Source organism: Oratosquilla oratoria, chromosome 31, assembly GCF_046742065.1.
Source record: "Oratosquilla oratoria isolate Oo_2021 chromosome 31, ASM4674206v1, whole genome shotgun sequence".
NCBI classification, from domain to species: domain Eukaryota; kingdom Metazoa; phylum Arthropoda; class Malacostraca; order Stomatopoda; family Squillidae; genus Oratosquilla; species Oratosquilla oratoria.
The window spans coordinates 5,711,109-5,729,458 of NC_134807.1; positions in this window are offsets into that span (position 1 = coordinate 5,711,109).

Below are 18,350 nucleotides of genomic sequence, written 5' to 3' on the forward strand. Positions count from 1 at the left end.
TCTTACTCACATAAACAGACAGACAAACACACACACACACACACACACACACACACACACACACACACACACACACACACACACACACACACACACACACACACACACACACACACACACACACACACACACACACACACACACACACACACACACACACACACACACACACACACACACACATACACACACACACATACACACACGTTTTCTTACAATCTGTGTTGCAAGAAGGCAATTGGCTCAGTGTATTATAGGGTGCTCTGTAATCTTGTGCAAATCCTTGGATTACAGACTTAATGTCTGGCTTATATTTTGCAATAGAGAGCGCTGCAAGATATGGAGGAAGCACGTTCGGCTTCTTTCCTGTTTATCCAGTGGTGAGGTAAGGGTGTATTCCTGCCCAATTGCAATTCAAGTTCTGCATAGATTGGACATTCGACAAAGTTATTGGTCAATGTCATTGCGGAACCTTCCTTAACAACTCTAAGATCACCGAGTACATTCTTGCCAACGATGTTGTACTTCTTCTTGTAGAGCTCTTGGAGCTTCTGTTTGCAGCCTTCAAGTCACTGAACAAGGAATAGAGATTACTAAGACTCCATGTTTCCTAGACCAAGACCAAAATCCTGTCCTTTGAGAATCTACTGGATTATACATTTTAATCTGTTCACGAATGTGGTGAGGATATTGAGGTCTTTGAGAGCTTTAGATACATTGGTAGTGTAGTGCATAACAATGATGGGTCATGTCAGGAAGTTTTCCAAAAGATTTGCATTGCCTGTAGTGTTATGGTCATACTCAGAGTATATGGCGTTCTCGATATTCATGCAGGAGTTAAAAAAAATCAAAAATTTCAAGTCGTTTGTGCTCCCAGTACTGCTGTAGCCTTGAAACATGGACATTAGATATCGACATAAAAAGGGTTCTAGACGTCTACCAAGTGACTCAGAAAAATGAGAGGATATTGCGGGGGGGATTATGTATCAAGTCACAATGTCCCGTTGGACTAAGTTTAGCCGTATTACCAGCATAATTCGTAAATGTCAACTCCGGGTATATTGGCATGTGTTATGCTTTCCTAATATTGGTCATACCCACAGGGTTGTCTCGACAAAAGACAATCCAAGAGAATCCAAGAGAATCCAAGAGAATCCAAGAGAATGACTAAAGAACGCGTGAGTGGGGCCGGTTGCCTAAACCTGCTGAGAGTTGTTCGGGGTGGGAAGTGTGACTGCATGACAGCCTCTGATTGGCTGAGAGATTAGTGACGCCACGGCAACGGAGGCGACTGATTGGCCGAGAGTGGTGACGTCACGGCAACGAGGACGACTGATTGCCCGAAATCGGTGATGTCACGGCAACAGAGACGGCTGATTGGTTGCGAGGAAAGCGAGCTCGCCCGAAGGGCCGAGCCCCCGCGTAGCGGTGTCTGGCGCAGCCTGTTGCTCGTTCTCAAAAAAGTGTTGATTTACGACGGTGTACGTACGAATAAAACGAGCTTCACTGGCATCCTAGTTTATTTTATTAGGCTGATTAATGTTTAATTTTAAGTCTCCTATGTTGCCAGTTTACCTTAAAAATCAGGTCGCGTTTTTTCTGCACACTCATTTTACTACACATTTGTTCACGTCCTTGTTCCTCAACAATTCCCCGAAAATCACTATTGATACACTGAGTTATATCATAACACATTTTACGATATGACTCAATTGATAACTTGTAGATCGTAAATGGCTACTATTATCAATATTTTCTGTTTTTGGGATATATCCCTATGATATCGTTCACCCCTTTTTCTCAATCGTCTTCTCTCTCTTTCCCATTTTTTCTTACCCAACACAATCTCTCTCTCTCTCTCTCTCTCTCTCTCTCTCTCTCTCTCTCTCTCTCTTTTCTCTCTCTTTCTTTCTGAATCTCTCTCTATCTCCCTCCCTCTATTCCTCCACTCTGTTTAACTACAGTGGAGTTCCTCCTTCTGTTTCTTTTTCTCTCCTTACCACCCTTCCTTCCGTCTTCCTTCTCTCTCTTCAACACTTTCTCTCTGTTCCACCCTCAACTGCTATTTACTGCTGAAATTGTCACTTCCTCCCTTGTATTCGAACATCCAAGGGTAAGAAAGTGTCACCGGAAATCGTTTGGAGTGGAAGTTAATCACCTGGTTCTTTGTAGTTACGAGGCGAGTTCGATGCTCAGCGTGACCTAACACACATCTACTGCAATATTGTCTTCCAGTTTTCTCTCCTTCCCAGTGTCCTCCGTCTGTTCCTCTTAGCTCCCTAACTCCTAATTTCCTCATTTCCTGTCTCCTTGCCTCCTTACCCACGTACTTCCTCCCGTCTCCTCTTCCACCATTTTTCCTTCATTGCACTCAGGATTCTGTGGTAATTTCCTAGATAGTGATAACAACATAATTCTATTTAACCTCTATATTATACTTTCGTTCTATATAGACTTCATTGTGCTAAACACAGTTTAAAACTTCTTGCCCCAAATATAAAAAAACGAGGTTTATAGTAAAACAATTGAACTACAATTTGAAACGTGTGAACGTTAGTTTAATGAATATAAATAATCTGAAATTTAGATTAATATGTTTGAACTATAATTCTAAATATGTAAATGTTATTGTAAAATAATCAAATTTAACTTTAAAATGGTTTGCTATCAATGAAGAACATATGAACCTCTGTTACATTTCTCAGTTTTAGACTATCTTAAATTAGATATTCAGTGTTAAAAAGGATTATAGAAGATTGAGTTTTAGAGTACCTATACATCTTTTCATCTTAAAAAATGAATAGATAAATAAATAAACAAATAAATGAGAAAAATAAATTCAAGAAAAACATATTGTTGCTTGTTAGAGAAAATTCTAAGTTGTATCAATTAATCTGATGTGAGTCCCTCATATTTAAGTTGAATAAGTTGAATCGGAGAGACATGTATACATTTATCTTAATTTGAACTCCGATTTTCTTCAAATAAGTTCAACTGTTTTACACCAACACACACATCTTAGATTATAGATCGACTGTTTTGATTTAAACTTTACAAGTTTCATATGTAGGCACGATCATTCTTTATTTCAGCTTCATGACCGTAATTCATATTGTATGCTGATATAATGTAAAAATTATTTATAAAACCAGTGTTGAAATGTGTGTCATGAGCACATGGTGAAAAGTAGTAATTATAAACAATATAAAAAGAGAAAATAAGAATATTCAAAAATCAATATCATCTTCACAAGCAAAATCCTGATATACCAATTTAATGCAAAAAAGAATATATTAGCCATCGGAAAGATTTTTTTTTTTTTTATATTTGAAGTCATATGATAGTTTGTCTTCTACTTTATCTTAACCCAGTGCTTGGCGTTATTATTTTTTCTTTTTTTCAGTTTGATTACCATAGTTACTAAGTTGATTGTAACCGTTCCGACGCAATGCCCATTCAGTGACAGGACACACTGCATAGCGTTTCCATTCCTACGTCATGTGATTTAGTCCGGGGTTTGACGCCAAACTTGTCAAAAAAGTTAGTTGAGAATCTTTGTGCGTTTTTCTTCGTGAGGCTCCATTCAGCTGAATAAAACTGTCTTGCGTTAACACGGTGAGCTCTGGTAACAAGTGACGCGAACTGGAGTGTGGCAGGAAATACGACTTGCCAGCTGTTTTCAACAACCTCAAGTCTCCTTCCATTTCTCCTCCTCCTCCTCCTCTCTTATTTTTCTTCTTCCTTTGCTCCTCCTGCCCATGCCGATCATATCCATCTCTGATATTTCCTTCTTCCTTTTTGTGTTTCCTCTCTTCTTTACCTATTACTTTTGATATTTGTTTACCTCATTCTCTATTCGTCCAGCTGTAACTCATCTTTGTGATTTCTCCTCTGTATCCCTATTACCATATGTTGTCTTCCTCCACTTTCCTTTCCCTCCTTCCACTCTCCCACATCTTCCTGTTCCTTGTACTCTTTTCTTCCTATTCTTCTATATTTACCTCTTCCTCCTCCTCCTCCTCTTTCTTCCTCTTCCTCTTCTTCACCCTGATTCGCCCCATCATCTTCATCTTCTTTCTCCTCCTCGTCCTCCTCTCTCGTGCCCTCGCGTTTGTGTCTCACTTTGCGCCTTGCCTCCTCGCGTTGGTTTATGTTGCTGGAGTTGTTGATTCTTACCAAACGTGATCTTTATCCAACTTGTTTATTGAGTTGCAGCCTTTCGGTCTTCTCTTCTCCTTATCGTTGGTTGAAGAACGCTTCTCTTTTGCACCCATTTAATTTTGCGACTGCAACTGGTATCATTAATTCTACATTATTGCTGCTACTATTGATGCTAGCCGTTAGCCACTTCCATAGGTACCTCTGTCTAAGCCTCTATCTACGATTCTTCGTCATTTTGTCTCCTGGCATCGTATTGGTAGTCGGTATTGTACAGCCAACCACCCCTACGGAAGTGTCCTCCAAACACCGTCACCATTACTGATATTGTTGTTTGGTACAATTACATCTTCTGGTGCTCTTGTAATACTACTTTTAAGTTATACTGCCACGGATTTCCCGGTGATGATTGCAAGCCAGGTCAATTGTTGTCCTCGTGACAAGTTGAGTAATCGAATGTCGAATGCCCTGTCCTGATCCAGAAACTTCTTGCAGTGGCATCAACTCGAATGCCATTTGGAAAATTTCCAGTCAGATGTCCGAATATTTTCCATGCCAAGAAGTAGCACAGACTTGAGTGAAGCATCACAACATATTTTCCGAAGTATTTGTGCAATACCTTACTTTGTCATATTTGATAAACATTTGGTGTCCGTTTTCTTAATTCGTGGCACGGACGGTAGCTAAAGAGGTTCCATAGACACTGATTTAGTAAATCCTCAATACAAAAGTATATGTGCTTTACTTCTCTAGATTTAGATTTTAGATTTAGATTTTAGATTTAAGAAGGAAATTGGCAAGAATTGGTTTACTAATAGGGTGGTCGATGAATGGAATAAACTTAGTAACCATGTAGTAAGCGCTGAAACTATCAGTTGTTTTAAAAAACGATTAGACAACTTTATGGATGGGGATGACAGGTGGTGATGGATGCGGAGCTGCCTAGTGTAGGCCTTATGGTCTCTTGTAGTCTCCTTTATTCTTATGTTCTTATGTTAAATTCAAGGACTTAGTCTTTAACAGTAGTATAGTCTGGCAACTAGATCTTCGTATTTTGCTACAACTGCATCTTATAACTTCCGAGAAGAGTTCAATTGAGTAATGCATTTTGTTCCTATTATTAATTCCTCTGTCTACAATAACCTAATTACAATTGTTTTGATGTGCAGAATATTGACATTACCAAATTGAACTTGTGACTCGATATGATTTGCTAAATAGACTTCAAAGTTAAAAAAATATTTTTGTGTTTATTGATGGCCAGATTCAGTGATGTTGAAACACCTGGCCCTTCCATTTGAGGTAACATTTCATCAACTTTCTTTCCGCATCGATTGAATATATTTTGTTTTTGGAAAGCTGGAATCAGATAGGGCTTTTCTTTTAATAGATTCTAATTGTATTCCTTACATATATGTACGACATATGCTCAATCAAGTTTTCTCTGTTCAATATATTAAAGTAAAATTATCTATTTAATCCATCCTCTCATCGTGTTCGTAAATTGAATGTATATATACTGATATCTATCTATCTATCCCTCTATATATATATATATATATATATATATATATATATATATGTATATATATATATATATGGAAGAAAGTAGATGAGGATTAATGGCAGAAGTTTAATGCCTTAACGTTTCGACCCGCAGGGTCTTGATCACAGTTGACAACTCAAGTACAATAGAGACATTATATACATAGTCAGGTCACCTCATGGGCCGCCTGGGAGACTTTATCATTTGGGCGTTTGGAAGACTATTATTGTGTTTATTATATTTTATTTTCATGAGCTTGTAGCTTCTGCTAAGCATATATACAAAACCTTCTCTGGTATAATATTATCGTAAGTTACTTTGATTGTCTTCCTCACTCTTTTTATGAATCCTTTATTGAGTACAACTGTACATACATTGTTTACTTAATCCATTTTTTCATAGCCCTATGTTTACTGGTCTCGAGGAAGAGGATCTGGTACCTCTCATATAAGAGTAGGTCTTGAATTAAGAAGAAAAAATCTACACCTCACTTTTGTCATTATTCTGCTCTTTTGCTGTCATTTTTATCCTTCGTCACATTTGTAATTGAAGCGTAAAATACGTTTGATCTTGGATTTATTTTATCTTGATGTGATGTTTACCGGAGTCCATAAACCGCGGCCCATATTTTTTATCCACTCTTCATAACTTAAGTCCTCGCGTTCATTTCTTAAACCACCTGAAAGTTTGAGCCTCTGTCTATGTGACAGGGGATCACTGAGAGGGGAGTCGAGAAGTTGTTTATGAAGGAAAGGCTATTCATGATTCCGAAAACCTCTTACGCTAACATCTACTAGGGCGTTATTCAAAGTACTCTCCCAGTGGGAGCAGCATTTGTGAGGTTGCTGGACAAATTTAGATTTAAGAAGGAAATAGGCAAGAATTGGTTTACTAATAGTGTGGTCAACGAATGGAATAGACTTAGTAACCATGTAGTGAGCTCTGAAACTATCAGTTGTTTTAAGAAACGGTTAGACAACTTTATGGATGGGAGTGACAGGTGGTGATGGATATGGAGCTGGCTTGTGTAGGCCTTATGGTCTCTTGCAGTCTCCTTCATTCTTATGTTATATTATGTTCTTATGTCAACATCGGAAAATGTTCCACAAGTGGACTTATCTGGTGTGTTATTCAGTAGCCATTCCTACCTCAAGGCAGTGATGTTAAATGATACTTTTTTATTTCGAGTATAGCCTTTTTCGTCCTAAACCTGTTGGATGTCTTGGCAAATGATTATTTTGATCATATTATCCGGGAGTTGATTCATTAGATTCTGGTGTTTATTCTTCTTTTTTTCCTACTACATCTAAACCTACCAATAATTCAACTATCTCTACTGTCTTTAAAACCACTAACATTAAAACTACCACTACCATTACTACTACCACTACCACTACCAATACCAATACCAAAGACCACTACATCACTACCACTAACCACTACCTCTATCACTACATCACTACCACTAACCACTACCTCTATCACTACATCACTACCACTAACCACTACCTCTATCACTACATCACTACCACTAACCACTACCTCTATCACTACCACCACAACCACAACCACAACCACAACCACAACCCCAGCCACAACCACAACCACAACCACAACTACAACCACAACCACAACCAAAACCAATACCAATACCAATACCAATACCACTACCACTACCACTACCACTACCACTACCAACACCACTACCACTACCAATACCACCACCACTACCAGCACAAATTGCCATTATTTCTGTTACTACCACTACTACCACCACCAGTTTCTACCACAACTTAACCACTCAATTTTTGTTAGAGGTATCATTCATTTCTGAAGCCTCCTCCAGATCTCTCCAACTCTTCTTTTTCCAACATCTCTTCGTACCCCAGTTCTTCCTAAACTCCCTCCTCCTCCTCCTCCTCCTCCTCCTCCTCTTCCTCTTTTTCCTCCTCCTCCTCTTTTTCCTCCTTTTCCTTCTCCTCTTTTTCCTTCTCCTTTTCCTTCTCCTCTTCCTACTACTTTTCCTCCCTCTCCTTCTCTTCCTCCTCATTTTCCTCCTGCTCCTCATTTTCCCCTTCCTCCTTCTCTTTTTCCCCCTCTTCCACCTACCCCTTTTTCTTTTCCTCCTCCTCCTAATTTTCCCTCTCCTCCATCTCCTCCTCCCTATACTAATCTTCCTTCTTCTCTTTTTCCTGTTACTCATTTTCCCTCTCCTCATCCATCTACCACTTCTCCTTTTCCTCTTCTGTCTCTTCCTCCTTCACTTCCCTGCCTCCTCCTTCACTTTATCCTCTTCCTCCACTTCCTGTTCTTCTTCTGCCTCCTCCCTCTCCATTTCTTCCTCCTCATTTTATTCCTGCTGTCCCATTCCTCCACCTCCTCCTCCTCCTCCTTCACTTCCCTGCCTCCTCCTCTACCTTCTCCTATTCTTCCTCCTCCTTTACCTTCTCCTCTTCCTCCTCCTCTTCCTGTTCTTCTTGTGTCTCCTCCTTATCCATTTCTTCCTCCTCATTCTCTTCCTGTTCTTCTTCTGCCTCCTCCTTATCCATTTCTTCCTCCTCCTCCTCTTCCTTTTCTTCTTCTGCCTCGTTCTTATCCATTTCTTCCTCCTCATTCTCTTCCTACTATCCCATTTTCTCCTCCTCCTCCTCCACTTTCTCCTCATCTTCCTTCTCTTTCTCCTCCTCCTGTCTTTCCTCTCTCCTCCTTTTACTTGTGCAACATTTCTTCTCGTTCCTCTTCCTCCTCCTCTTCATCCTCCATTTCTTCCTCTTTCTCTACCTCTGTTCTTCATATTCCTCTCATTCTCCCTCCTACAATTTTCATCCTTTCTAATCATTCTTCTCCTACGCCTCCTCATTTCCCTCATACTACTCCACTTCCTCCACCTCCTCTTCCATCCCTTCTTCCTCCTCCTCCTCCTTATCTTCCCCCTCCTTCCTCCTCCTTTTCTATCCTTCTCCTAGTGGAGCCCATTTCCCTCCTCCTGATCGCCCAGCCAATCTACGAGAAATGTAGGCATCTCTTCATGCAATTTATCTATATTCGCCAAGATAGACTAAGTATATTGTAGTAGAAAGCCATTCTGTCCAAACTATTGCCTCTTTCAAAGCGGAAGGTGTATACGTGCTCAAAACACACACAGACAGATAGACACACACACACACACGCGCACACGCACACACACACACACACACACACACACACACACACACACACACACACACACACACACACACACACACACACACACATATATATATATATATATATATATATATATTATATACACATATGTATATGTATATATGTACATATTTATGTATGTATATATATATGTATATGTCTGAACAGGTGTATGTATGTCCGTAGGGTTGTATACTGTAGATGTAAATATGCATAAGTCCATTTGTTACTTAACAAGACGGACTTTTACCACAGAAATTAGAGAAAAGTAAAATTATGTAAATACTTGTAGAGTGAAGAAAATTTCCATTGTAACCTTTGAGAAGCGTGTAGGTCACAAGATTTCCTGAATAAGAAACCAACAACTTTTTGACTCCTTGGGTTCACAGTGGTATTCGTTCCTCTCTCCCCTTTCCCCTCTTTTTTTTCCCACCAACTCCTCCACATCCCCTCCACCCCATCCACTTTATTGTGCTCTTCCTCCTATTTTCCTCCTCCTCCTTCACGTTCGCATTTTTTCCATGCCTTCCTGTTTCTTTTTTTTTCGCTCTTTGTTGTTGTTTCTTTTACCTCTTCTAGTGCTCTTCTCATCCTCTTCCTCACTTTCTTCGTCTTTTTATCTTTTCGTCCCTTCTTTATGCCTCATTTCCTTCTTCTTCCTTCTTTTGTCCTTTCTCCCTCCTCCTCTTCTTCTATTTGTCGTTTCATACTGTCTTCCTGTTTCTTTTTTTCATGCACTCTTTGTTGTTGTTTTTTCACCTCTTCTCATCCTCTTTCTCACTTTCTTCGTCTTCTTATCTTTTCGTCCCTTCTTTATGCCTCCTTTCTTTCCTTTTCCCTCTTTTGTCCTTTCTCCCTCCTCCTCTTCTTCTATTTGTCGTTTCAGACTGCCCTCCTGTTTTTTTTTTCATTTACTCTTTGTTGTTGTTTCTTTTACCTCTTTCTCACTTTCTTCGTCTTTTTATCTTTTCGTCCCTTCTTTATGCCTCTTTTCTTTCCTTTTCCCTCTTTTGTCCTTTCTCCCTTCTCCTCTTCTTCTATTTGTCGTTTCACACTGCTTCCCTTCATCCTCTTACATTGTTTCTGGGCTTTCCCTTGCATTCCTGTGGACATTTTCTTCTTCCATCTGCACCCCGCGTTCCATATTTCATTTTGCGTTTTCTATTTTTTCTTCCACCTTCGCGTTTTTTCCTCTTGTCTTCTTGTGCGCTACCACGCCTGTCCTCCCCTCTTCATCCATTTTTTCCTTCTTTACATAGTTTTCGAATTAATGTTTTTCGTTCTGCTTGTCTCATTTTATCCGTTCAGTGATAGGACGTTTCTGCGTCAAATATGTTGTATCTGTTTGGCAACTGTGGGGATGGAGAGGGTAGATTCTTAAAAGATTTCTAGGAATGTTGCACATGGGAGAGTGAGTGAGGATATGTGCTGTCGTGGCGTTGTTACACGCGCGCACACAAACACACGTACACACACACACACACACCAACAAGACCGTAGTGATGCACTTTTGTACCTCCACACATGCGGTGGCTCCTCCACAACTTTCATTGGGCCCCCACCCCCTCCAACTGATCCAATCCACCAAGATCTTGGGCATCACACTCGATCATACATGTGTGTGTGTGTGTGTGTGTGTGTGTGTGTGTGTGTGTGTGTGTGTGTGTGTGTGTGTAAGGTCACATAATTACCCATAGATCAGTCCTATATTAGCTATAATTCTCCTCTTTCCGAGGGTCACCGCGGGGTACTGAGGGGGAAACGAGTCCTAAAGCATCAACCTTGACAGTATTCTCACACTTACCAAAGCCAGAATCGTTCTAGTTTCCACTGTATTTAGACAGTTGAGAACAAGAGTCTTTCTCAACAAAAACAAAGGCTGCACTCTATAAAGCAATCTGTGTATCCAAATTGCTGCGTGTCCCAGAAAGTTAGATACGCTATAGACACTATATTCAAATGCTGGGAAATGTCCACACTAGATGACTCAAAACGCATCTTAGGGTTGTTCTGGAAGGACAAATTGACCTACGAAGAGCTATACCGTCATTTAAATATAACCAACATCGGGACCATATTATCCAAACTGCTAACTTGGACAAGTAAATACAAGACCATCATTATTTAAAACAAACTGTTGTATTGGGTGGCTAATGAATACGAATTGGCAACTTCCAAGAAATAATATATTTGGTTATACACTCAATAAAGGTGTGCACCTGCGAACAAGACCGCTCAGATACTAACACCACGCTCTCCAATTCGCGCCAAAACAAAGGCGCGCATCGCATCTGCGATATACAACACAACCAACTCTTATGATATAAATACATAATAACATAATATAAATAATACAATAAATAACAAAACAACAAAATACAATTCTACACCACACCAACAAACTGTCACAAGGAGACCACTCAGCTGGAGGAAAGAAGAAAAAGTTCGAAGATCACTCTCAGAACCTCCTCATGAGCATGAACATACGAATTGGCACATAATCACAGTTGGCTTCAGACCGCCTCATGTGGCGTTCACTCTACCACAAAGGCTCAGGCATATTAAAGACCTTGAACGAAAGATATCCACAAAGCGACCTCGTTGATACCAACAGGCTTGGACTTGTCCCTCACAATGAACAACGGCACCGTCACCTATGATACAAGGTTTGTGCCAACTAGGTTGGATTCCATTACCGGCTATGATGGCACGAAAGAACTGGACAATAATCTCTCATCATTTACCTTATATGGAGCAACGTCGTCAACGACTTCGATGGGCTGCAATGTCTAGTTGTGTGTTAATAGGAATGTGTAAACTTACTCCATTCAGGTCGGCCAAACCATGCACACTCTCTTCTTCCATCCTGCACTCACTCAACACCTATTTGTTTGCCTCCTTTTCTTAGCTCCTCCTTCGGTATAAAGGGCCCTCCCTATCTACTACTCGGGTCAGAAGCAATGCGGGAAGGCACAGTACCTCAGCAGGATTCTAAATATAAGCTGGCTTAACCCAACCACTTCTTTACGTGGTGACCCTTTTTCCTTGTCCACTCACGAAAACACAAAGAAACAAAGAATGAATTACTTTCGGGCCGCATCATTTAATCATCCATTCACAACCACTCTTCAACTACACTTACCCTTTACTCTCAACTTTATTTCCTCCAAAAATATTCCCCTTCCACTTAAAGCAGAATTTCATACATCCATCCATCTAATTCACTCCATCCACTTTTGCCTTCCGTTCTTTTTTGCTAGTCTTCCTTTATAATTTTTTCTTATGAAAAAATCTTTCCAGTATAATTTTACTAATCCTATCTACCAAGTCCCTTTTCAGTCTCCACTCTCCGCATTACTTCCTCATTTCTCATTCTGTTCATCTTCATAACCCCTACTATACTTCTCAAACATTTCGTTTCAAGCACAATTAAACTACTACTTTCTTTCTCACCATACACCAGGTAGGGCCAGTGCCCTGTCAGTTGTGTTGCCTCACGAAACTTCTCCAACAGGTACGATCCTCCTCCTTTCTGCCTTTCTTGAATTCCAAGTTTCTGGTTTGTACAGTATCGTGGACACAATCACCCCTCCATACAGTCTTCTCTTCACGTTCATCTCCAACCTATTTCTCATAACAGTTTTCATTCTTCAAAAACATCTATCTGATTTGCTTACATCTCCAAACCTCTCCTCCATTCCCTGCTATATGTGACCCTAAATACTTGAAAATAACTACTTCCTCTGAATTCTCTTCCATAATATTTATCTCCAACATACTGCCACCCTCTCCCCTTGAACATCTCAATTTTTTTACCTTTTGTCATAATTACTTTCATAATTTCTAACGCTTTTTATTCTAACAAATTTCTAAAAATATCATTTTCTCCTGTCGTAGCCATTTTCATAGGATCTTTCATTGGTCACAGCATTACCCATAGATCTCTCCCTACACTCTTTCACATTCAATAAATCTCTGAAATACTCTACCCATCTTTCCCTTACAGACTTTACTTCCATTAACATCGACCTCTCTGCATTCTCTACCTTTCATATCTACCTGGCTTACCACCACCCTCCTTTTATTTTGTTTTAAATCATTTTTTATTCTTTTCAAAATTCTCCTTCAAGCACTTACCCCACTTTACATCTTTCTTCCTCTTTGCATCCCATAAGTTGCTCTTTGCCTCTTCTTTCTTCCTCTTCTTTGTACATACATACATACATACATACATACATACATACATACATACATACATACATACATACATACATACATACATACATACATACATACATACATACATACATACATACATACATACATACATACATAAATACATACATACATACATATACCAAGGCTTTTTTCCCATTACAAGGGAGGTAGCCAAAAAGAAAAAGGTATAAAACCATTCCCACCCCTAAATACACTCCACCCCCCTCCACCCTCCACCCTCCCTCTTATCTTAGCACCTCTTCTTTGTAGTAGCCACAATTCACGGAGTATTTGAAAACAATGGGACAAGTCCCCCTGCTTATTTATTATGGTGACTGAGCATGTCAACTTTTTCCTTGAATTTCCAAGCAGTGCATTTCTTTTATTAATTTGATTATTTCACTAACGTCGTATACCCAGAATTGCTATAGTAGAATTTTCGAATTGCATGTTTGTAATTAATCGCGGAACCTAAATTACTAACATTATAAAAGAAATACACATGTTCTATAGACTCACGTGATACTGTATATACGAGTAATATCACCTTTTCTTTTCCATAGTAGGATCGAATCCCCGATTCAAATTATTAATACAAAAATTAATATTATAATGAAAGAATCAATAAAATTATTTTGCATCCTTCGACCTATATATAGTTTTTAGGCTTTATAATGTTTTTGAGACACAGAACAACCTATGTAAGGACACTTGTATCTGGCCAATGATATTTCAGGACTATATAATACCCTTAGTTGATACTGTATCATTATAGATTAGCTTAAAAAAAAAAGAAGTTATACTTACATAAGTGATAATTTTTATGACAGTCGCATGTAGGATCCGAACCCACTGCTTCAGCTACCGGTAAGATAACCTTCACAATGCCTTTACCTGCTCGACTACCGAGCGGATAAAGGAAGCAGTGGGTTCGAATCCTACATGCGACTCATAGAAATTATTAGATTAATGTCGCTGTCACCTGCGAATTTCTCTTATATACGTGAATTACTGCATATATGAAGATGTTAAGTGATCAGCAGTGAACGATATATCTGCATAGTTTCACTATATCCATGGGTCGGGCTTCTTGTGTCCTCATTAGTGTATTGGGATTGAGGACCTGGTTAAAACTTTCATACTCTATATCGAAATCACCCCCCAAACACTCCTATCACTCCTACAACTACCAATATATTCCGTGTATAGAACTCCCAAGTACTCCCTTACGCTTCCACAGCACTCCCTCCGCCCTGCAACTCCTTGAACACTTTTATTGTTTAGAACTCCTCGTCACTCTCCAGCCTCCTCTCCTTCCTCGCATTTCACCTCAGCACTTGACCGAACTCCTTCACTCTTATCAGTTGATCATCCCCACAAGCGTTTCACCTCCTTCCTGCTGACGTCATCTTCTCCTTCGTACCTTGCCTTAGGTATCCCAACAACCCCAAAGTCTTCTAATAGAGGTGTTCAAGTGTATCAAAGGTTTTAACAAGGGTGATGTAAACAAGGTCATCATATTAAAACAACAGGGCAGAACTCGCAGTAATGGTTATAAACTGGACAAATTTAGATTTAAGAAGGAAATAGGCAAGAATTTGTTTACTAATAGGGTGGTCGACGAATGGAATAGACTTAGTAACCATGTAGTAAGCGCTGAAACTATCAGTTGTTTTAAGAAACGATTAGACAACTTTATGGATGGGGATGACAGGTGGTGATGGATACGGAGCTGCCAAGTGTAGGCCTTATGGTCTCTTGCAGTCTCCTTCATTCTTATGTTCTTATGTTATGTTCTTGACTCCTCCCCACACAATCCAGCACCAAACTCTGGACTTTGGTCCCGCACGGACACCTTCCCCGCACACTTTCGTCTCTCTCCCTTCCACTTGTATATAATTTGTTTTTATTCGAGTCATTACAGTCTTTACTTCTTTCCCTTCTAACTCACGAGCTTTATCGTCCTTGTGTCTATATCCACACTACTATTATAACGTCTCACCTTTTTTGTTATGTTTTGCCACAAAAATATATGTACTTACGAAGCGTTTTCTGACAAAAGTGTATTAACGTAAGTGTTAAGACAAGACAAGTTGAGGAAAAAAAATGAAGAAGACCAGTTTTGCACGTTTTTTTTTTTTTTTTTTGTACGAAACTAGTCAGGAATGAACTCAGACATAGACCACTGTCTTCTTTATTCTCCCTCTTCATTAGCATAAATGTCTGGATGCTCAAAATTGCATTTCTGAAATACTTTTTTCTTCTTATTATTTTTTTCATAAATTTATAAGTAAATATATAATGAAGCATACAAATGAGTATGTAAATAGATGAATATCAAATATATAAACCAATAAATAGATGAATAAATGAATAATTTTTAGATAGATGAATAAATAGATAAACATATAAATAAAGCGGATAAAAATATAGCAACACAAGTGTGTTTGTACGTTTAGATAAAGGAATTAAAGGTAATCTTTATCAGGCCTTGATAACCTCTGAAGCAGTTTTAGAGAAGACGAATTTACCCTAACGCATTCACACTCAGGAGTGGGTCTATTTATTGCATCATTAACTTTCTTGGAAAAAAGTTTAACAAGTACTTGCGTTCTTATTCTCATATATCTTTACCAATTAGTCTTGTTTGATGGATGTTTTTGTCTCCGAGTATACTGATGTAAATATTCGAGCCTAAGTTAGGTGTGGTAATTATACAAATATGCATTTCGTCGTTGACTATTGAAACTATTTCTATATACAATAGTTTCCCTATAACGACTGTAATATTTTTGTAAACAGATTTATATTAGTACGATGACAATGAAAAATACATATATACGAGTAGAGAAGTTATGGTACACCCACAGTTTATTTGAATACTGCATAGAATTTTTCTACACTTTTCGACAAACACAAGTCCCTCAGACCTCTTCGATTGCTATTGAGCAAGTCTGTAGCGAAGAGGCCAAACGCAGAGTATGGGAGTCCAATATATTTTACGTTTCACCCAGCAAGGCTTCTTTAGAAATAACATCGATGAAAAACATTTTACTTCTTATATAGCCCGAGCCTTGCGGGGAGAAACAAACATTAAAATGGTGCACACACAATTTGCGCAAATTGCTTGTTGCTTGTAATTAAAATTGCGCAAGTCACCAATTACCAAAACCCCGTGAATGGCAATCCCACGCGAAGTTTTAAACCAGTTTTAACTCAGCTGAGTTATTTCGGATATCTCACCGACTAGTAGACGAAGAATATAGAGTACGTCCCTCTGCCCATTCTCCCTGTAATTTCCAAACTATAGAAAACTAGTCCATCTCTGATGTGTTCCTCTACAACCAGAAGTTATCGAGCATTTGTCTCCGAAACTACCAATTTTCCAGAAAGACGCCAAAACCTGTTCCAGACGATTTACATTGGCGAGTCTCCTATCAACCATAATCAAGACTCTTCAGTCTGCCCACCAGTTCGTACATTAGGAGTTCAATTCCTAAGCTAACTGCACTATTTGATAATAGTATGTAAATTCATTCCATAATATGATATAAATGTGATATATGTAATGTTTTGATAATGTTCATTAAGATTTTCGTGTCATTATTTTACTCCCGTAGATTTTTGTTTTTGAGTATTTATGTGTTTCTATGTCCCGTATATGTTGTATGCGTTTTTCTATTTGTAAATGATAAATAATTTTAACGAAGATTTTGACTACCTTACCTAACATACTCTTAATCCCTCGTGGAAACTGCCCAAGCTCACACAAGTATTATTTCTTTCTGTGTTGCCATATAGCCTGTGTCACGATAAAGTGTTGTTCGTGACAGTATTTGTCTATAAACTTTACCAATTGAGCTGCACTTCCCATTGTAATAATGAAGGATGATTGTTGAAAACACGAACAAACAATGATTTAATATTCGGCTTAAAATGAACGTTTGCCCACTACCGTTTATCACTTTAAGATGATTTCTATCTAGTGAAAGACTAACTTTTAAGCGCAGCAGTCGCTTCTTCTACTTTGTAACTCTACTTGTAACTTAAAACCGGGAATCTTAATCTTAAATACTGTTATCTCCTTCACTACGCCATCAAATCTACTTCCTTGACATTACAAGTAAAGATCACTAAACGATAACAAAAAAAAACAAAAAAAAAAACAATTGCCTTTGTTCATGGAGAGGACATTTAATGAAATGTACAATAAATATAAAATCCACTCAACTCAATAAACTATAGACAATGAAGGTGTCTGTCGTCTACGAGATGGCCTTGGAGCATTCTATCGTTACTTTGCAAGACCTCCTCTCCTTATCCTACCTCCATACACTTCCTCTCCCTCCTTCGCCAATGACTTTCCTTCTTCCTCCTCCTCGTCCTGCATTTGCTTGTGCGAGGAAATTTGGACTCCGCCTTTTGTGTTTTTTACGAGCCCCAGGAGAAAGAATGGCTTTGTCGTCTACCTCTCCCGCGAGCCTAGTCCTTCCTGCCCATCGTTTCCTCTTCCTCCCTTTTCTTCTTCTTCTTCTTCCTCTTCTTCTTCTTCTTCTTCTTCTTCTTCTTCTTCTTCTTCTTCTTCTTCTTCTTCTTTTTTTTCCTCTTGTTGTTGTTGTTGTTGTTGTTGTTGTTGTTATTGTTGTTGTTGTTGTTGTTGTTGTTGTTCTTCTTCTTCTTCTTCTTCTTCTTCTTCTTCTTCTTCTTCTTCTTCTTCTTCTTCTTCTTCTTCTTCTTCTTCTTCTTCTTCTTCTTCTTCTTCTTCTTCTTCTTCTTCTTCTTCTTCTTCACCATATTTTCATTCTCATTCTTATACTAATATTCATCCCCATTATAAACTTTATATGCATCTTTACCCTAATTCTTATTCTCATTTACATTCTTATCCTTGTTTTTATCCTTGTTCTCATTACTCTTGTCTTCATTCTAATTCAGATTCACATCTTCATCCTTATACTCATTCTTATTATCATTTTCATTCCCATTCTCATTCTCATTTTCTCTTTCTCTTTCTCTTTCTCTCATTCTCATTCTCTTTCTCTTTCTCTTTCTCTTTTTCTCATTCTCTTTCTCTTTCTCTTTCTCTTTCTCTCATTCTCATTCTCATTGTCTTTCTCTTTCTCTTTCTCTTTCTCTTTCTCTCATTCTCATTCTCATTCTCATTCTCTTTATCTTCCTCTTTCTCTTTTTCTTTCTCTCATTCTCATTCTCATTTCCATTCTCATTCTCATCTATCATACTA